This window comes from Melopsittacus undulatus, chromosome 1 (assembly GCF_012275295.1).
Source record: "Melopsittacus undulatus isolate bMelUnd1 chromosome 1, bMelUnd1.mat.Z, whole genome shotgun sequence".
NCBI lineage: Eukaryota > Metazoa > Chordata > Aves > Psittaciformes > Psittaculidae > Melopsittacus > Melopsittacus undulatus.
Window position 1 is genome coordinate 100,297,239 of NC_047527.1, and position 9,191 is coordinate 100,306,429.

The following is a 9,191-nucleotide window of genomic DNA, read 5'->3' on the forward strand; positions in this document are numbered from 1 at the left end:
CCATTATTCCAAAGTTTCAAACTTTAAAACTGGTATTTCACAGGTTTTGGTAAAATTGATGAAGATGATTACAGTGCTCAAAATAAGCTCTGTAAACTCTTTTCTTCTCTCTAAATACCAGATGAAGAACTGTCTAATTTTCAGACTACCTCTCATGTATCTGTAATGGTAAGGAAAAATCAGATGACTGCTAGATAAAATGAATCTTTCTGATAAAATCCTTAAGGACCACCTGGGATTTAGGTTTTATGGTCTGAAATGGATTGGGCTGGGTGGACAGCATGCAGGCTGAAAAGGGATGCTGCTGGAGGGAAGGCAGTCTCTTCATCTCTCATCCTTGCCACTCCCATAAACTCTGCCTGGGGATGTACTTGCAGGCAGTGTAGCCTGCTGAATGCACTGTATTCTCCTTCACGGTACATTATACAGATGATTCTTGTAGGAAAGTGCTCCAGGGACACTCAGAAGCTTCTATTTTCTCTCTCTCACAGGTGAAGGCCTGTAGGTGCCTGCAAATGGATGTGTGCCCAAAACCTGTAGGCGTGCTTGGGACAGGTTTAATCTAGCTAAGTAGGGTACAACAGTGAAGGTGGTTTGGTGGCACAGGCATTTGATGAGATATGGCAACTGAAGAATACACTCAGGATCCCGTATGGGTTTTTGTGGCTGGTACTGAGATCAACGCCATTCTACTCCCGGTGTAAATGTAAGCTATGTTGGGAGATACACACTTTGCCTATGTATGTTGCAATCCAGATTCTAATTGCCATGAAGCCACACTTCACATTGCACTGAATGCCCCAACATGCTCTCAGCACTGTGTATCTGGTGATTTGTGTTGTTTGACGGGAGGAAGAGATGACATCCCAAATGCTTCATCCGTCAGGACTGAATGCAGACACTTGTACATCAAGCAGAGTTGGGATGTATAGTAACAACACTGCTACTCTCTCTCTACTATTACCATGTACTATTGCACAGGTGCCATAGTCCGTCCTCCTGTGTTAAACCTGCCCCTAGGATTCACTAAACAGTGACATATTAGCTGAGTTAGCTCTGGTGTTCCTAGCTGAAGGTGTCAGACTTAAATTCCCTCTGTAACTCTAAATGGCCACTATTTATATGTTCTTTTCACAATGTGCAGTTCTCCATTTCTGTGCATTCAGCACGACTGTGCTACAAGCAGAGCATATTGACGTGCTGGATGGTGCTGTTTCTCTAACAGGCTAATCCTAGAGATCCTCAGGGGAAAAAGGTTCTTTGAACATTCTAAAACTGTGTATTTGCCTACTGTTAATTAGGCAAATGTAACTTCCAGTTTGAATGTTCTTGGAGGCTGGGAAGAAGAAAATTACACAGAAAGCAGGTGGGGAAGGGTTAAAAAAGGAAACACAGGCTGCAGAATTGAAATATTTTTTCTGGCTCCAAGGTAGGAGGCGAAAGCACTTATCAAGCACAGTCTCTTTATCTGGTATCTGACAGCACCGCAGGGGACAGCAAAGCTGTCTGCAAACCAAGGTCATTGCCTCATTCTTTGAAGTCATGCATTACCACATACCAGCACAGAAGTAAAAGCTGGACCTCCAGCACTGCCAAACCCGAGTGACACAAATCAGGCAAAAAAGTGTGGTAAAAGGCTAAAGTTTCAGCACCCACATCCTCAGATACTAAGAGCTAAAAGAGATGAGGAAATTATCCAGGATGACCTCATTTGTGATTGGGTTTTCCCCTCCATAGAGTCTGACAACTTCTCATAGATCACAGAACGATTAGAGTTGGAAAGTTCCTTAAAGATGATCTAGTTCCAACCCCCCCTGCTACAGGGGAACTAGGAGTCAGTAATTTATGGATGGCAGATAAATTAAAACTCACCCTTTTTGAGTTGGGAATCAGGGGAGAAAATGAAACAGTTTTTAGGATTAAATTCTGAAAAGAATTACACATGTGTTCGTCCAAAGGACTAGATACAGTTCAGTAAAGATGGCCAGACAGTAGCGTGTATACTTGTTCATGGCTGTCTGTACTCTCCAGTTGTTGGCATTGCTTTTAGTATGGCGTTGGCTTCTGCTGACCGAGACAGGCACGGTTGGAGAAGGTCATGGGTCAGCAGTTCTTCCTGGTCAGCAGAAGGAAGAAGCTGCCCGGTCCATGGATGGAGGGGAGCACAAAAGCAGATTTCAGCTATATCAACAGAAGCCCTGATATGCCATTTGATCTCAAGTCACAGAATTGCCTGAGGAGGAGGAGCAATGATGGCTCTTTGGAGGAAGAACTGTCATAACATTTATACAAAGACAAGCATCCTGTTAGCTCCCAAGAAATAGCAGAACTCTCCAATATCGAGCAGATGTCATCTTTTAATGTCTGAAGAAGGGGGAGACTTACAACAAAGGGGGAGAGGGAACAGAAAGAGGGAGACCCTGTGTTAAGGAACACGAAGCTGCAACCAGCTCCATTGCTGCCTCCACTAATTTCCCAGTTAGTTTAAGAGGCTCCTGGGCTCCATCTGGTCTTACATGTTAATACAGCGTGACAAGACAATGTAAAGAACAAGATGAGGCTTTTACTAGCATCTTGTTTGTACCACTAAGCTCTACAATCTCCTCCCTCCCCCTCGAGAAGGGGTTTTAGCTGCCTGTGCTGGAGGGAGCTCTGATAACTGTTCAGCCATAGCCTTGGGCCAGCCTGCTGGAATATGAGTATGTCTCGCCACGGGGTGAGTGCACCACCCAGACTGCTGCTTTGGTGGACCTGGGGCATCCCATAATTTTCTTGCCTCTGAGTTTGCCAATTAAGTGTGAAAGTCTGCCCAGCCCTGAGCCACCCCAGTGGCTGCCACTGCTCTTGGTGGGACTTCACTGCCCAGATGGTTGCCACATTAGTTTGACCCCAGTAAAAGGAGAGTCTCTTGTAAGCACCTACATAGTGTCACATCCTCAACTGGTGGCCCTGGAACACCCCAAAGTAAATCTGGCATTTGAGGGACGATATCTGCACATTGGGTATTTCTTAACACTTGCCTTTCCAAAGCTGGACCCTTGTAAACTGTGGGGACAAACAGTGATGGGAAGGAAGGTGACTGTCACAGTGCTGAGAGCACCAACAGGTTCTGCAACCTCTTCTTTGTCCCTCCTCAGGTTTTAGCTGCTTGTGCTCATGGTTCTGTCCTGCCAGGCAGTTCTTTCAGCTTCCTGGAAGAGGAAAGGAGGAAGATGGAGGTCACAGTAATATAATAAAAGGCTTATTCCATTTTGCTCATTCAAGTAAGTATTAAAATGGTGGGATTCTTCACCAGCATAAATACATAATTGATTATTAATTCCATTTGGAGAGGCTTTTGTGTCTTTTATTCCCTGTTTCATGTGGACCACAATGGAGTACAGAATAAAAACATGTTGATGGGGCTCCATTTAGCAGAAAATACATCTGGCTTATTGCTTATGCTGTTCAGGCTTTTAAAAGTCAAAGTACATAGGGCTGCCTGCTGATAAAAATATTCCAAGTTGCTGCTTGACTCAAGGGTAAATGCAATATGAAACCTTCTCAAAGTAGTATTGACTTAAAACACTCTCACTATCCTCCTGCACTGCTGCTTTGGTTGCACCAGCATGCCTGTGGGGCTCTGCTCTTAACTGGAGGAGGGAACTGACAGAGCTTCTACCAAGAAGCAGGTGCATCTTTTTTCTTGCTTTGTTCTCTGATCTTTCTCATGGTTGTCTCTGAACTGTCTCATGACCAAAACCATCATGTCAGTGCAGGACAGGAATGAACAGCGGGGTGCAAGAAAACTTCATGCCAGTTGTGTCACTCCTAGATCATGTGAAGCCTGGGCAGAAAGTGAAAAGCTGCTGTGAGCTGCCTCAAGGATTAGGCTGCTTTCTTTGTCCTGGGAGTATTAGCTGGGGAGTAGGAAAAAAGGGAGCAGAGAGTACATGGGTAAAGCAGACATTGCAGTAAGACACTCCATGCAGCTTGTGCCTTCATGTTGCAGTGTCCTCACACACTCCCCTGGAATGACATTACTCGTTATTGATGAAGTCAGGTCATTCCTCTGGACAGACAAAGCTGATCCCATCTGATGACTCTTGATATTTCTGAGTAACAAAATAAGCTGCAAAGTGAGTGATGAGAACTAACCAATTTTACATTTCTGGTAAGATTCCAAACTATACTACATCCAGTCAGTATCTCTCACAAACCATTCTCAGATTTAAAATGCAATGATCACATGATTCTTTATTTATGTCTTGCAAAGTTCACTACATGTCACTCTGAATGCTTTGCTACAAGCAGTGTAAAAATGAGATAGGGCCGGATCTACAGAACGAATTTATCTGGTGATTGTTACTCTTGAGGGAATAAAACCAATTTTTTAAATTGGGAGGTAATTGTTATAGGATACATAGATGCAATGGAAATAATCTGGATGTGAGTCACGATAACACTGGAAACACATGACAACTCGGGATAAAAAAAAACAACAAATGTATGCAAGAAGGTTGGTACGTATATTTCAGTGAAAATATGAAGAAGAGGTGGGTCTTCATGCTATTTTAGAATCACAGGATCATAGAGTGATTGGAAGGAACCTTAAAGCTCAACCAGTGCCAACACCCCTGCCATGGGCAGGGACACCTTCCACTAGACCAGGCTGCTCCAAGCCCCATCCAGCCTGGCCTAGGACACTGCTAGGGATGAACAAGCCCAGCTCTCTCAGCCTGTCTCCATAGGAAGATAGATTGAGAAAGTTCAGTTACAGACAGCTGAACTATAGAACACCTTGACAGAGGTTGTGGATGTAAAATTTACTTGGGTTTAAAAGGGAAACTAAGACAGTGTTCTAGAGAGATCTCTTGAGGATTAAAAAGTAGACAAACCACATCAGTTTCAGAAAATTCTCTGAGATGCAGTTGTTGGAGACAACAACTTGGTGGAGGAAGTATCACTTCTTTCTTTGACATCTGCTTACAGACACTTTTGGAATCAGGGCAGTGGACTACTCGTGCATTTGGTCTGAATCAATATCCTTGTTCCTTTTGATATTATTTATTTACTAACAATATGCCTGAATAAACATGAATATGACAAAACTGAATAATTGTTTATTGATTTTTCTCATATTTTGTTTAAACAAACCCTATACCCTGAGAATACTAATACAAGCTAACACTACATTTCTTAAAATGCATGTGATGGGATGCATTTACTTCAGTGGGAGAAGTCAGACAAATAAACCTTACATGTGTTCATCAAATACTCACAAAATTGAGGATTTAGATTACAAATTATGACATGTTCTTCTACAATAATGTAGAGCAAACAGAAGGCTTTACCTCCTGTTACAATATTAAATAAGCTATTCTAGAAGTTAACAAATCTGCTTTCCAAATTCCTAGGAAATGAAGATTTAAGACTTTGCTTCTTATGTTCCTTCATCACAGATGTTTTGGGAAGTAATGCAATGAGCATTTTTGTGATTCAGAGACTGGCTTTACTATGTGTTTATACTTGCCTGGCTGTAGTGGTCAGACAGTGTTTTACACTGACGTGTTCGTAATGCAAAATTTAATGATGTCTCATGACAGCCTGTCACCCTGCTGACAGCGTGGAAGAGACGTGGCAGCTACAGAAGCACGGGCTATAGAGCAGGGTCTTGAACTACCTTGCTTCACCAGCCATTATCAGAGGAGTATCATGATCTACTATCATAGAATCATAGAATCATTTAGGTTGGAAAAGACCTTTAAAATCATCTGGTCCAACCGTTAACCTAACACTATCCAGTCCACCACTAAACCATGTCTCCAAGTGCCACATCTACACGTCTTTTCAATACCACTAGGGATGGTGACTCCAAACCTTTGCAGGCAGCCTGTTCCAATACCTATCATACCCTTGTGGTGAAGAATTTTTTCCTAATATCCAATCTAACCTTCCTCTGGCACAACTTGAGGTAATTTCCTCTTGTTCTATTGCTTGTCACCTGGGAGAAAAAAACAACCCCACTTTGCTAAAACCTGCTTTCAGGCAGTTGTAGAGTGATAGGGTCCCCCCTGAGCCTTTTCTCCAGACTGAACAACCCCAGTTCCCTCAGCCACTCCTCGTCTAAGACTTGCTCTCCAGATCCTTACAGCTCTGTTGCTCTTTTCTGGACTTGCTTCAGCATCTCAATGTTTCTCTTGTAGTGAGGGGCTCAGAACTGAACACAGGATTCGAGGTGCGACCTCACCAGTGCCGAGTACAGGGGGATGATCACTGCCTTAATCCCACTGGCCGCACTATTGCTGACATACAATAGGATGCTGTTGGCCTCCCTTATCTAGGGAGGAATTTTACAGAGAACAATGGAGACTTAAAGAGGAGCATTTGGCTCAATTAAGTTGTGTTGTTTTTCATTTTGCATTTCGATAGCATATCGGACTGCAGTTACACCAAAGTGTGCCTGGCATAAGCAGAAGTAGTGGTTTTTCCAATATACTTTTTCATTGCAGATGGCAAACATGCAAAACTAAACCAAGACAAATGTAATTTTTAGAATTAAATGTTCAGGAATTCTAAACTTTTTTTGCTTAAATAGGATGTTCACCAGTTGCATTGCATGTCTCATTTTCTCATATTGGGTAAGACATCAAATCTCCATTCAGAAAATGATTAATCTTCTCGGTCATATTTTCACTGAGGCTGTGATTACTGGACATGTGTAAAACTGAGCATGCTGAGGTTTTGATCTTACACATACTTTCCCATCTTGCAAATTGTTTGATTCATTATTTGCTTATCTAAGATGTACGACAGTGTTTCAGCTCCACTATTCATACACACACAAGGTATATCCACATGCTGTAAATGGTTTTAAGAGAAAGAAAGACTGTAATAGCCTTCTCTTTCAGATTAGTGTTTACCTTTCTTTTTAAGAAGATCTGTGTGCTATCAGATAATTGACAATTGTTTACCTTGGATCCAGCACTGTAGCCTTCTAAAAACAGGATTTGTGTCCAGCACTCTTGCTTACTCAGGAAGTATTGGTGAAGGCATTTGAGTTCTAACAAGCTATTACGTCTCTTTTGGTTTTAACATCACTGTCAAATGCCAACTTGTATTCATCCAGAAATCTGTCAAGGGCTTTGTATGCCAGTGTGTTTTGTTCTATTTTAATTTAAACCTATTAGTGAAAGTTTCAGTATTTGCCATGCTCTGTTCTTTCCCAGTCATGGCTAGGATCATGAAATCATAAGAAAATCCCGAGGGCAAGCAATCAAATAAAGCAGTTTTGTGGCTAGCATGATAATATTCAAGCAAGTTAGTAAAAAAATCATGCTTTCCTGAATGCTGTGGGGAAATGAGTGGATGAGTACCCTCCCTCTTTCTAGCCACCATGCCACAGCAATAAGAAGTGAATTTGCATTTAATGCAAGAGTTGCAAGTGGGGAAAAAATCATGCAGTGAAATAACAGCAGGTTATTTTCACAGCAAGACCCTGCTCATGTTTGCTGGCACTTCCACAGCTTCCTGGGGATTTAGGGACTGCCGCAGAACTTCATATAATCCACTCAGTCAGGCTGACCCTGAATGTACAGTGTCTAATGTATGCTAACCCTGCTCCCTATCACCTTGTGGAAGGAAACCTTAAAATATATTCCATCTACCTGCTTTGCCACCTCTTATCGGTGTGACCATCTTCCACCACCTCGCATTCATTACTGGTAAACTGGCCTGGCTATACTGCAAATTAAGAACTAACCTGCCTTCAGACTGTGTCCTGGATTTGGTTGTTTTGGGTTGTTTTGTTGGTTTTTGTTTGTTTGCTTGGGGTTTTTTATTTTTTTTAATTTATTTTTAATAGCTTTGAGTTACTTCATGCAAGAAGTTGAAAAAATTAAATAGTCTGAGTAGCAGTAAGTAGTTTTCTCTCTGCTCTGTTTTCACTAACCGTTGCTATCGCCACCTCTCAGCTAGTAGGTAAACCAGCTCTTCGACAACTGAGTTTTTCATGCATTGTCAACACAGTGGTTAACACAGAAGGAGTCTTCAAACACTCGTATTCAGTGGTGGATGATTGTTTTTTATTTTCTTTTGCTCCCCATACTCAATCTGTGCTTTATTCCATGGTTTTGTCTTTCAAAATGGAAGCAAAGATTGGCTTCAAATTCCCTGGCAAAGCTTCTCACACAGCATACAGATCATCTCAGCTTATCTGGTTCAAGCCTGTCTGCACATAACATTATTTTCTTTGGAAGTTCAGTACTGTTGCTCTGTGCTTCATTGTTCTCATTTCTTGCAGTTGGAGCTGTGACAAAAGAAAAATCAGCTTTTTGTTTCTTTTCTCTCCAGCACCAGTGGGTAGATCACTACTAATGCAAACTGAAACATTTTTTCCTTAAAATTGTTTACACTCAGCCTTCAAACTTCTTGTCCCAGATCCACTGCCAACTGCAAAGAAGAACAATGTTGGGTGACCGGTAGGAGACTGAAAAGATGTGGAACATCTGGTGGTCAGTGCAGCCTTACTGACAGAGTGGCAGTGCTTCAGTATTTTTATTTGTCAGGCACCTGATTTTCTCTGACAGCAGATGCTGGGAAAGAATGGCAGTGGCTCTGCCCACAAGAAGTTGCAAAGCACTGCCTGGATGAACCTGTATCACTTCTGAGCCACTCTCATGCTACAGCTCTGTGTGGTCAGTAAGATGGAGCCCTGAAAAGCACTGGCTGTCATTCACTGGGATGCTGCTAAGCTATAATGACATAAGGAGTTTACTTCTGAGCACAGAATGAAATTGTGGAGCAACCATCTCTGTAAAGGACCGAAGTCTTGCATTTTGCATTAGGAGAAATGGGTAGAAGGAGGGGTTTTGTCATCAAGTGAAGCAGTTCGGTCACTGCCTGAGGGATATCCCTGCTCTGTCTTCTGGCCACACAAGTATCTTGAAGAGCAGGAAAAGAAGGGAGCGAAGGCTGGAGCCTCTGCTGCTTTCAAAGTGTTCTGGTTTAATCCCAGCTGGCAATCAAACCCCACAAAGCCAATCACTCACTGCCCCCAGGGTGGGACAGGGATGAGAATTGAAGAGTGAAAGTGAGAAAAATCATGGCTTGAGACAAAGACAGTTTAACACTGCCTGCAAAATCAGACATGCAGGCAAACAAAACAAGGAATTCATTCCCATGGTCAGGCAGGTATTCAGCCATCTCTAGCA